Source organism: Neodiprion virginianus, chromosome 7, assembly GCF_021901495.1.
Source record: "Neodiprion virginianus isolate iyNeoVirg1 chromosome 7, iyNeoVirg1.1, whole genome shotgun sequence".
NCBI classification, from domain to species: domain Eukaryota; kingdom Metazoa; phylum Arthropoda; class Insecta; order Hymenoptera; family Diprionidae; genus Neodiprion; species Neodiprion virginianus.
Window position 1 is genome coordinate 21,920,156 of NC_060883.1, and position 12,800 is coordinate 21,932,955.

The following is a 12,800-nucleotide window of genomic DNA, read 5'->3' on the forward strand; positions in this document are numbered from 1 at the left end:
TTGAACATTGTTGGGATTACGAAAAACGAGGCACGCCTAAACATTTTGCGATATTTTCGATTCTTTTTTCGGTAATTGCAACGCAAAATCAGTTTGTGAGGTTTAATCTACTTTTTTAGTTAAACGAGGCTTTAACGTCAATTCATTCTTGCACGAGCGTTAAATTTTCGCAACGGTTGCAAGAAAATATAGCAACAGTGATCGTAATGAGAAAGAATAGTAACGGATACCAGACTTTCCGGTAACGGCTAGAAAACCAATTATCATTTTCTACCTGGAACTATATTTTGTCGATTGTGGTAAAAAAATGAAAATAGTTAAGGACTGCGCGGTAACCGGAACGAAAAATTTCCCCCGATGTAAAAACCGACTTTCTGGCCAACTTCTTTTTCGTTTTTTATTTCTCTGTGTTCGTGTTCAATCAAAAATTAAAAGGGGCCTTAATTTCGGTCAAAATTCATAATCGCTTATACACTTGAAACGTGTCTCTTACAGTTTTTTTTTTTTTTTTATTTTGAATCACCGCGAATCTCTGTTCGATTTTCGATATCGTTAATCGTGTACGTTTATTGAGAAACTGCATTAAAAATTACAAGCGTCTATCAATCAATGACAATGGAATAAGATTTGTAACAATAAAAAACCAAAACAAAAAGAGAAAAAAAAAAAAAAAAAGAGCGCGGGACATTTAGCGAATAATTGATAGTTCTCAACAATGTTTTGAGAAATACATTTGTAATCGGTTTTTAAGCGTTGCGTAAAGACGAGTAAAACGTTTCTGCCTTGAGTGTATTATAATTATACACAACGATATTGCGCATCGTTTATTCTTTAGGCGTATAATTTTCGTACAGGAATAAATCTGGCGTCGCTTCAATTTCGCACGATTCTTATAAACGATGTATAATAAATCCTCCCATTCCCCATTGCAAGATTTATCATTAGATGCAACCGCGGGACTTTCACATTATTCCGCAATAACAATTATTAGAATATAAACGTCGAACGCGGGGTAAATGTGTCGTCTCGTCATCGGCCGATCTCCGCAAAATGATTAATGAAAACGATCAGTGAATTTGAACGACACGTATGCGAGGTATAATATTATTACATATATTCAATCCCTGCGGCGTGCCGTTGTTATTATACAAACGATAATTAACAGCGAAAACGACATTTATCCGTTTCGACATCGTTTCGAACATTGTTTAAGCCTTTGTTTAAAATCTTCGTAACGTTGAATCGGCGCTTCTTACGGTACGAAGTGCGGACCTCAAGGGCCGATCGATATAGATCGGTATCAAACGCCGAATGCCCGACCGGATACCGCAAAAACCCGTCGAGTCGTATAGAATATCAGAAATAAAGATAATGATACGTGCGAGGAAAATGATTGCGTCTACAACGTTGTGAAAGCGGCGTAGAATCGAGCCTGGATCGAGAAATTAAACCTAAGCGCGTGTAATTGTAAGAGAAAAATTATATCGATACATCCGATTGTGAGATAAGAGAACAAGTGCGTCGAGGCGAAATGAAGTGGAAAAATAATAATTGTACGTATTCGTTGATCACACGCACGTCGGTAAGAGCGTGGGATATTTTGAAACCACGTATTATAAACGAATTCGTATGATTATAAACAGTGAAAGCAGTCGATTATGATTATTCGCACTGTACAAGCACGACATGAGATGGGAAAACAAAGTTCGCTTACAATTAGGGTGTGGATAAATAAATAAACAAACGATCAACTACGATAATATTAGCATTGTGCCACCAAAATTTACACTAATTTATTGACAAATATTACGTATTGTTAAAAATTATTTAATCTGAAGTTAATGTAAGAAAGGTGAATTCAATTGAATCGTTTTGCATTTCTTATGTATTATTTAAAAAATTTGCCAACTCCTAGATTAAATTTGGCGCAAGAATTGATTAAATACGGTTAAAATTTTATTCCGATAAACATCAACTGATTAGTGTAAATTGGGTCGAATTCAATTATATAAAATTGAAAGCGTTACTATCAGCCGAAATAGCTCAGTTGGGAGAGCGTTAGACTGAAGATCTAAATGTCCCCGGTTCAATCCCGGGTTTCGGCAGTCGATTTTTTTTTTTCTATTTTGCAATTTGCTCAACACACGTTATTTTCACCGGAGCATATAATAGACTATTACGATTTGAAAAACAATTATCATCGCACTTACGTATAATAACATTGAATTGTAAATAATTTTACAAGGTACAATTGCCAATGTTTTTTCATTTTTTTTTGTTTATATTTTTCTTCACAAAAATATGAAAAAAAAAAAAAAAAAATGAAAATTCCTGTCAAGACGAGCGGGCAAAATTACGATTAGAATTGGGAGATATACGGTTATTTGAAATATTTCTCTATCGTAGGCGAGATTCGCGAATGCATCGGTGGAAAATTCTTAGGACGAATCAGATTTCCTTTAATCAAGCGGATCGCGGAGTGCATGTACATCAGCCTGGAGAAAGATATCTCCGGTTCTGATTACGCTTGGGAAATCAATTCGAGTGTCTTTTACAGGCAGATCATCATCGCGATTATTAGATGAGGTTGACGAGGTTACGAAGTCCGTAATTAATAATCCCGCTGATCGTGGATTCAACGCTACGGCGCGTAATCGCAATGTCGATTTGGGTGCAGTCATATATACGTATGTGTATATATATATATATATTTGACGGACATGGATGATTTGCCTGATTGAATATTACTGCATGTGATGTAATAGACTAACGAAGGCTGATTGCTAAAGAATTTTAGTGTACACGCGATTACAAGGATTCGAGATTTCATAAAGATTTTACAAGATTTAATGAGACTCTGATAAATTTCCAGGGACTTCGAAGGATTTCAAGTGATTTCAAAAGGTTTCATAAGACGTAAAGTAATTTCAAACGATTTCGTGGATTTCCGAAAATATCAGAGATATCAGAAATTTCAGCGATTTCAAAGGATTTCAAAATACATGAAATTATTTCAAGGATTTCAAGGAATTAAGGATTTCAAATAATTTCAAAAGGATTCGTAAGATGTAAAGTAATTTTGTACGATTTCACAGATCAGCAAAGATTTCAGTAATTTTGACAGAATTTCAAGCGAGTACAATGGATTTCAAAAAATTTCAAAGGATTTAAAAATGCATCAAATTATTTTAAAATATTTCACCAGATTTTAAACGAGTTCATAGGTTTTCAGAGATTGCCAAGATTTCAAAGATTTCAAAAGATTTCAAAAGGATTACAAAAGATTTCAAGTGATTTCAAAATCATTTCAAGGTATTTCATAAGACACTAAAGAATTTTAAAAGATTTCAATCGTTTCAATAAAATTTCGGATGATTTTAAATGATTTCATGGGATTACAAAAATTTCAAGAATTTCAAAAGATTCACGTAGGGTTTTACAGCAGATTTCGCAAGTGACCGAAATCTTGTAAAGAAGTAATTAACAAACAAACGAGAATGTAAAAAATGGTAAGCGAGCAGACGGGATTTAAGGCGGCGGGAGAGACCGAAGATGCAGAATCCGAGAGGCGGAAATGAAATTGCGGAAACCGCGAGCACTTTGGAAGTTCGCGGTAATGCGGCGGTTTAGTTGCGGAATTAACAATGGGAAACTAGGCTACAACGTTACAAGTTCGGTAGGCTCCAGGTGCTCTCGGCGTCAAAACTAATTACGAGTTTATACCCAGACGACGGATGGATCAAGTCGAGATATATCATTTTATTAATCTAATTGCGCGGATATATAAGTCATTCCCGGCGTGTCTTGGGTATGCGTGAATTAATGAGGAAAAATTAGGAGAATTGAACGAAATTATTCTCATATTGACTATTGCTGATTATCATTGTTTTGTTTCTATTTGAAAAAATTCATCTTTGATTCCCTTTTTTACCATCAAATTTCATCAGAATTCGAACAAATGTGTTTTCATACGTTTACATGTTTCTGAAAAAGAGTATTGTCCACCACCTTATTACGATTTGTAATCGATTACATTTTCAAGTAAGCTACAAATTAAGCGTCTCCATTTTTTAATCAGAGATAAAAAAAAAAGATACTAGTTGAAGTTTTTGTCTCTTAGTCAGAGTGAGATATGAAATGCAAATTATAACACTCGATGTTTTGTAATTGTGAAATAGCCAAATGGAAAATGAAAAATACAGCAAAATACAAATTGTTTTTGTATATTTCAATTGACAGAAAATGAAATAAGAATTAAAATTGCATTTCGTTATTTTGAATTGAAACAAAATTGAGTTAATATTATATAATTTTATATTTTGCCAACCGCGGTAAAATAAAAATTTAATATAATTTGTATTGCGCAAGTCGGACAAAATAAAATACGAATAACATTATTTTATTATAATTAGCACCGAATAAAATACCAATTACGGTGTAAACGTAATTTGTACAATTTCATTGCGGTCTAAATTACAAATCACATTTGTAATTTGTACATATTTTGATCGACTAATTACAATTTTACGAAACGCTGTTTTCAACCATCTAACCAAAATTGCACAGTTTATAAAGCAATTTTAAACCGTGGTTCATTAAAATTTCAAATTAAATCTCATCATCAATTTAGAAATTCAAACGATGCCTTTTTAAAGAATTTAAATTTTAAAACTGTGGTTTTTTGTACAGACCGATTGTTAATTTTCGCTACAATGATCGCGTTACAAGATTGAAATTTTCACGCCATCGTTGAATACAATTAATTCCTTCGCAAATAAATAATTGCGTCCTCTCGCAAAGTGGAAATTAAATTTTCCCGAATCGTTTGATCCACAGGCTACAACTTCCGGCGCGTAAATAATTAAGAGTGGGTAATAAGATTATCGATCTTGACGAAGTGAAGCGACTCACACACGTACATGTATATATACATATATATGTATATATATATTTATATATATATTTATATATATTTTTTATGCAGGTGATAGACGCGAATGGAGAAGTGCAGTAATGTCGTGGTGAGCAAAATACTTACTCGAGGGTTTCCGCAAAAGCGGGCGCCGAACCGAACCCAATTTACAAACTTGAATAATTGGATTCACCGAGCATGAAATATACATATATCAATATTATGTCTGTATACTCCTCGCAATAATTTAATAATCCACGTTACGCAAGCGTCAATCATTCGATTGTTGTGAATTTGGCAAACATGCATTGCACGGTTTTCCCTTTAAAAAACGAAATAATAAATAAAGCTCGACGTAATTTTCTACAAATCCGATTTTAGACCTGTGCAATTTGAATAATTTTGTCGCCTGTATGCGGGAATATTTATCACGCTAGGAAACAAAAAAAGAAGACGAGTTGAGTAAAAAAGAAAAACTTTGTATTTAGTTCAGATTTTTGAGAATAATAATTTTTTCAAAATTCAATTTCCGTACCGATATTTGATAATTTTAGAAAAAACGTTTATGTGAAACTCTTTTTCGTATACCGATGTCAACTGGTTAAGAAGAATAATTGTAAAAATCTGAGAATTAGGAAGGAGTGAATTTAAACTCAAATGAAATTATCCACGACGGGCAGCAACGATTATATATTAAGTATAACATGAAAATACACCGTATGCGGTGTAAGAGAGAAAAGGGAGAGAGAGGCTCTGTTTACCCGTAACAAAGATATAATTAGGAGAAAGTGCTACGTATAAGCGTTGAACTATCTTTAATGGTTAGAAGGATAATTGTTGAAAATTGTTAGCATGAATACGGCTCATTACCGCATGTATCACGTGTCACAGGACAGCTGCACATGATGCACGCTTTTAATGATTATCTGCGAACAAACCTGCATAAATTACAAACACTCGACTCGAAGTGAAAAAAGAAAAAAAAAAAAAAAATTAACGTCAAAAAAGGTTCAATTCTCATAATCACGTCAGCGAGATGAGCAACAAATTGTCACAATCGTGTGTTTATTTTCATTTTTTTTTTCTTTAACTATACAATTAAAAACATCAGCGAAATATTCTTTGGTTTTTTTTTTTTTCTGTTTCCCTTAATTTTTGCCACTCGAACCCATTTTTTTTTTTTTTTTTCTCAACGAATTCTTTTATCGTCGGTTACGTTCTGTTTTTCACATTGCAAATTCAACCGCGAACGTACGATGTGTAGATAAATATTAATACAACTGTTAATTTTGATAATTACCGCATAATTCGTTACGCGGTGCTATTAATTATGTTACAGTACTCCGCGGCGTCGTTTAATTATATTTATTATAAATAATTACACGACCCGCAGCGCGTAGAAATTACATTGCCGATTGTTTCTGTTCTTTTTTTTTTTTTTTCGAGCTGTTTTTGCTCCGGTTTATTTTCACCGGCGAAAAACGGACGTCACCCCTTTTATATTGTCACAATTACGATATAATTGGCGATTTTTTGGCATCCGCGGTTTTTAATTGCAGGTCGGTTTAACCTCGCCGACGTTTTTTTTTTTTTTTTCTTTTTATCTCCTCTTCTCACATAAAATGTATACATGTACATATATATGAAGACAAAAAGTGAATTGTCAAATTAAAAAATATAGAAAAAATAAGATGACACGTGAAATAATTTACTTTCTTCGTCTTCGTTTCTCTGCGTCTCTGATCCGTTATTCACCGTCAATTTTCAACTGTTTTAAAAATGGAGACTGCGTCAGGGGGGGAAAAAAAGTTAGTATCTAAGCGAATTTACCAAGGAAGTGTCGAAAGAAGAAGATGGAAGAGGGAGGCAAAATCTTGTTACGTACCAAACTTTCGTAACCTCGTATCAACGCCTGGTACTAGAGAGAGAGAAAAAAAGAGAGAGAGAGAGAGAGAGAGAGAGAGAGAGAGAGAGAGAGAGAGAGAGAGAGAGAGAGAGAGAGAGAGAGAGACGAAAGCGAAGCGAAACTTGAAAAGGAAACAATATTTCTACGTGATTCGTACGATTTAAGGAAATTACAATAATCAAACTAGGGATTTGATCGGTGATTGCCAAAGATTGAGGGGAAAAATTCCGGGGGAAAAAGGATCAAGAGGATAACGACGAGCAATAAGATGGTAACATTGATCCAGGCGGATTGTCTCCGTAATTGAGCGATTAGCCCCGAGACTTTGTTGCCATGGTGCATAATTTATATGCATATATATATACATATACATACATACACGAGGCCAGTGTTTTTTTTTTTTAACTTAATTTTTTTTCTTTTCACATCCCCTCCGGAAACTTGATAGTTTTTAACCGCAAACGAATCCTCGTGAAACCGGAACTCGTTAGTAAAATTCTGAAAGATGAATCATCCGACTTGAATTTTTCAAACAGTCTATTAACCGAAATATCTTGAAAACTATGCAAGCTAGGAAGCTGTTTTTGGTTTCATTTATCAGACACTCAAATGTTCTTTTAAAAAAATGTTGTTTCCGCTACGTGAAGTTATTTGTATCAGGTTAGAACACGGTTGAGATAAAAATTTACAAGGTAATAAGCATCTTTTCACGTATTATTTTTGAAATCAAGAATTTGAAACTACGTTATCACGATACATATCTTTTTTTTTTTTTCTACTAAAGTTCTAATTTTGCAGACTTACATGCAAAATAACATTATAATTTTTTCATAGATTTTTAAACATTGAGTGAATGTTTTGTTTCTTCATCTCACGGATTGATTTTCAATTTTACATCGATCCCTGATGATTTCATCGTATCGAATAAAACAACAATAATATTTTGTGATTGGCAGATATTGTGCAGAGTTAAAAAAAAAAGGTGAGTAAATTCGATCACTGCCAGCAACTGAAATCGAAGAGAAACTCGCTAAATAAGGAATAATAACAACAATAACGATAATAATACTACCCAAACCCTCGGGCTACGAAAAAATACACATTTCGCATTAAACCTTGTTATATACGTTCAGGCAAAAATTCGGCCATACAGCGATTCGTTTTTCTTTATTTTTATCGATCATTCGAGAGCGCAGTGCAGAGAAATGGCTGTGATTGTCGTTTCGTCAATTAATCACACGTACACAGGTATGTTTATATATATTTCCACATGACCCGCGTGCAGCGAAATCATGTCAATAAATATATATATATATATATATATATATATATATATATATATATATATATATATATATAAAATACAGATAGATTTGGTTTTTGCCACTGTTATCCTCCCCTCCCCTCCCTGTTTTGCCGAAATAACTCGCAATGCTAAAAGAAGCTCTCTCCGCGCAGCGAATTTCAATCTGCGCTAAATTGATTGAATATGCGACGATAGAATTTTTTGCCCGTAGAGAATTCAAAAAATACGGTGAAAAATTTTGTCGCAGTGTGAAAAAAAACTTTCCACACGCGTATACGGTTGTGGAAATTTTTCATATTAAACGGCAGGCGATGATTCAATAGCGTGCGAAACGCGGAGAAGGAAAGTGAAGATGATCGAACCTACATCGTTAAGTGAAAGTCACGAAGACGTGTGATTGTGATTGACTTTCTCGGACATCGAAAAGTCGATGACTATTGTATTATATACACGTATATATATACGTGATGTAGGGAATTGACGCTAAACATCGTCTATAAACTAACATTATCATTATATTTATCGTCTATTATATTCCGCACAAAATTTCTCTCAAGGATATTTTGACGATTTTATTTATTTGTTTATTCTTGTTTTTTATTTTTTTTTTTATTTTGGAAGCTCTTTAGAACATTATTTTTTATCCCATGTTGCATTGTACTCGTCGTTTTGTTTATTGTTTCATGTATATTCTAAAATTATCAACACGATTGAGAAATTCATTTTTTACAATGAAACAAAATTACAAGCATCGAACAATGAGATTTAATCGATTCATCGACCATTCGTGGTTATTATAGTAATTTAATAATCAATCGTGACGAAATTATTGCGTTGTGAAATCGATCGATTCTCAGATATCGAAGAGAATATTTGTGAAAAATGTTATCCGCGATGAAAGGTTCGACTTTATTGTTTCCGTTCAGCTGACATCGGAGATTCAATTTCTATTCGATAATGAAAAATGTATATTTAAAAAAGGCTTCGCTGTCTCTTTGCTTTTGATAATTTTAAAAAATTCGTCACGTCTATAGACACCCTCGGTGATTTTATTTCTTCCTTTTTACTATCTTCTTTTTTCGTTCCATCGATATATCAGTAGGGAGGAAAAAGATGTTGTATACTTTCGAACGCAATTTCGCCCGCATGAAAGAAGGAATTAAATTTCTAAAGTCAATTTGCTTCTGCCGCGCGTGAAGCGATAATTCGATTATTGAAAAAGCAAAGAATCTTCCCCGTTACAGCGGTGTACAAAGTTACGAGGGTAAATTTGCCCTTTATTGTACCTCAAGATGGTTAAAAATAAACAAAAAAAAAAAAATAATAAAAAAATGATAAAAAAAAAGTAGAAGAAGAAGAAGAAGAAGAATGAAAATTAAAATGAAAGAAACGCGTTCATGAAATTTTTATCAATTCTTTCTTTATAGTTTGCAGTTTGAGTTTTTTTTTTTTTTTTTTTTGTTTCTGGAAATGATATAATTTAAGCAGTTTCTTCGATTTATTCGAGTATATTTGCTTGCTTATACGTTTATACATAAATATATATATATATATATATATATATATATATATATATATATATATATATATATATCTATTTATATGCAAAGATAATTTACATATAATTATACACCTCTAATTAATCACCGACTGTATAAAAAATCGTCCGTTAATGAGATAAGTGACGTGAATTCCGCAATGAGATTTTAATTTTTGATTTACAATTACGAACAGATGTATAAAGATACTGGGAAAACACCGTTTTTATATTCCACGCATCCCGATCCTAAGCCAGGCGTAAAAAAAATTTAATCCCTCCCATGCATAACTTGCAACGATCATGTATAGCAAACACGGCGTTACATCCGGTCCAGGAATTTCAATTAACTCTTTTCCCCGGCGATGATCGACCGAACAAATGTCTAAGCTCGAAACACGGACGAAAAAGAAAATTAAACCAAAACGTAATAAAATGTGGAACACGCGGTCATCGTGTTTAATTACTACGATCCATTTTTTATTTTTTATTTTACCTCGGACCAAAAAAACTTGACGCTAGATTATAAATTCGACTAATGCGGTCTCTGACCTGTAATAAAATTCCTTATCGCGCTCTTCAATCCTAACAATTTGTGTCGGTTGGTTGGAATTTTAAAGCTATATTTATTATTCGTTGAGAGTTTTGTTTTCAAAATTTTTTTCTTTCATTTTATTAAACGTTGACACTTTCCGCGGAAAGTATAAAATTCTGATATTATAATTTTGTTGCAATAATTTGAATTCGTTTTATATCAATTACCTTCTTCGGTATCTTTTCTCTTTCTCTCTCTCTCTCTCTCTCTCTCTCTCTCTCTCTCTCTCTGTAAGGATTGCAGGTAATTGTATATATTATTATCGTTTTATGTGGTTGTGGTTCTTTGAAAAAAAAAAAAAAAATTTGAACGCAGTCCACTTATGTTGAAAAATAAAAGTGCGCATTGCACAGAGAGGAGAGACGGACGCGATAACTTTCCTCATTTTTCACATTTATACACCTACCTAGGTACAAACCGCTGCACTAAATGCAATTACGGTGTTTCCCTCTACAGACGTAGAATAGAAGCGGAAGGAATTCAGGTGCAGGAATTCAGAATCGCGGTAGAAACCGGGTTTCAATTTATCCCCCACCCCCCCCTCCCCCCCTCTCCATCTGGAGGCAATCTGCAAGATTTCTCGAGATAAAAACGCGAGATTCACTAGCTTTCTTTGAGACACGTGCTTCCTTTTCCTTCTTTATCTTCTTCCGCCTACTTTTATTTTTCACACCTTTTTCCTCCTCGAACGTTTTATTTTTCCCCCTTATTTACGCCTCCGCTACGATATCTTATCCACAGGACTCCTTTTAACTTTTTACCAACGAGCTTCTTCCTTGGCAAATTTTTTCCGACGTGCCTGAACAATCGAAAAAAGAAAAAGGAAAAGATGGAGAGAAAAAAAACAAAAAAAATAAAAATTAAACTTGACCTTTCCTCCTGCAAAAATTTCAACTCGCGCGTTAAAAGCGACAAAAGATGATCGATTCAAATGACTTGCTGATATTTTTTTTTGCCATCTATAGTACTCGGCTCAATTGATAAGAGGAATTCTTGCTCAGAGAGAGAGAGAGAGAAATGCTTTCCAATGAATCACGGATTTTCGGAATAGATTAAAATTTCAACATTGTTGAGATTCGATTAACGATAAATCGTTAGCGGTTGACTGGAATTGATCAATTAAAATTCCAGCACATTGATTTCATTCTCTTTGTTGTTACATAATTGATTCGTGATTAAACCCTCTTGTATGCACGGCTTGAAACTGCCTGCAAACCTAAATACAATACGCATGCGGGATAAATCCTCGTCACTGAATTCAGTCTCAACGAGTTTCGGAATTTTGACTCTTCGAGTCTTTGGTCAGTCGTTATGTTGATAAATTCGGAATCCTGTAAGTTTTGAAAAAAGGCACGAGTCCGACGTTCGAAAAGCGAACTTTTTGACTCTTCGTTATTTTCGCGATTCAATATTTTGTCCTTCGTAATCTTTGTGGCTCTAAAAAAAAAAAAAGAAAAAGAAAACTGCCGGTATAAATTTATTTGTACATATTTGCCTTCGCAATTTAAATCTTTTCTACAATACAACCCCTCACGTATTTTTCTCGTTTCTCTACGCTTTCAATCGACGGTAATTTGACTTTCGGAATTTTTTTACAAACCGTACCCCTGGCTTCTAAACTCGAGTTTATTCTTCATCCATATCATGTGTGTGGTGACACTCTATTTGCTCCGCAAATACAAACGCACCAATGATTTCATTAATTTTCTATCGCGGAGGTACAATGGACGCGTCGAGTTCTATTCACAATCAGTCCGCTGTCGGCATCCCGTAGGGAGAAAAAGAGACAGAGAGAGAGAGAGAGAGAGAGAGAGAGAGAGAGAGAGACAGAGAGGGAGGAGGGGGACAGAGAGATTAATTTAAACAGAGCTACCGGCTAGCAAGGATCTCCTTGCTTTGTACGAAACACAATGGACAATGAATAAGCTCTTGTTTCTATTTGTTTTCTTTAACTATTTATTATTACTGTTTACCCGAGCTCCTCGATCGCTAAATCGAATTAGAAATCGTACTTGTTTTTTCTTTTTTTTTCTCGTAAATCTTTCTTTCTTTCTCTCTTCCTCCAAAGGTCAACTATTACACATAAACAATGAGGACAATTTTCGGTAAAAACCGTTTAGCGAATTAAATCGGAATAATTAAAAACCGAATGTATCGAGAAAAAATAATACGCGGAATATCAAAAACTTTCAATTGTTTCGAACGTTTTTGAAACCATTCCCGTTTTGTTAGCGTGATAGAAAAAAAAAAAAAAACTATTAAAAAAGTGGCAAAAATTTTGCCGATTATAGCGAGTAAATAACTGACAAAAAAAAAAAATAATAAATTCATGCGGACTTGTGAACCGTAATTGAACTATGCTAAGCGTGATTTCTTTTTTTTTTTTTCTCTCTCTTATTTTCTTTCCAGGGTTTGAGATGCAGGAAGAAAAAATCGTTGAATGTAGGATAAAAAAGTACTAGTGTAATAAAAGTTTAGAAACTGTAGTGCGGTGATTAATTGAAGGTGGATAAATTCGCGGCCTGACCTAGTCCTAAATTTTAA

The 12,800-nt window shown here is 33.9% G+C and overlaps 1 protein-coding gene and 1 non-coding gene across 5 annotated transcripts in view; one reads left to right on the top strand and one right to left on the bottom strand.

Moving 5' to 3' along the window:
* The window catches only part of LOC124309343 (mucin-4), a 108,523-nt gene that overhangs the window by 25,486 nt on the left and 70,237 nt on the right, over window positions 1–12,800 (bottom strand). The gene's annotated exons all lie outside the window — the stretch shown is intronic.
* Trnaf-gaa (transfer RNA phenylalanine (anticodon GAA)) lies at window positions 2,033–2,105 on the top strand. Its single transcript has one exon. It is a non-coding gene; the product is annotated as a tRNA-Phe (tRNA).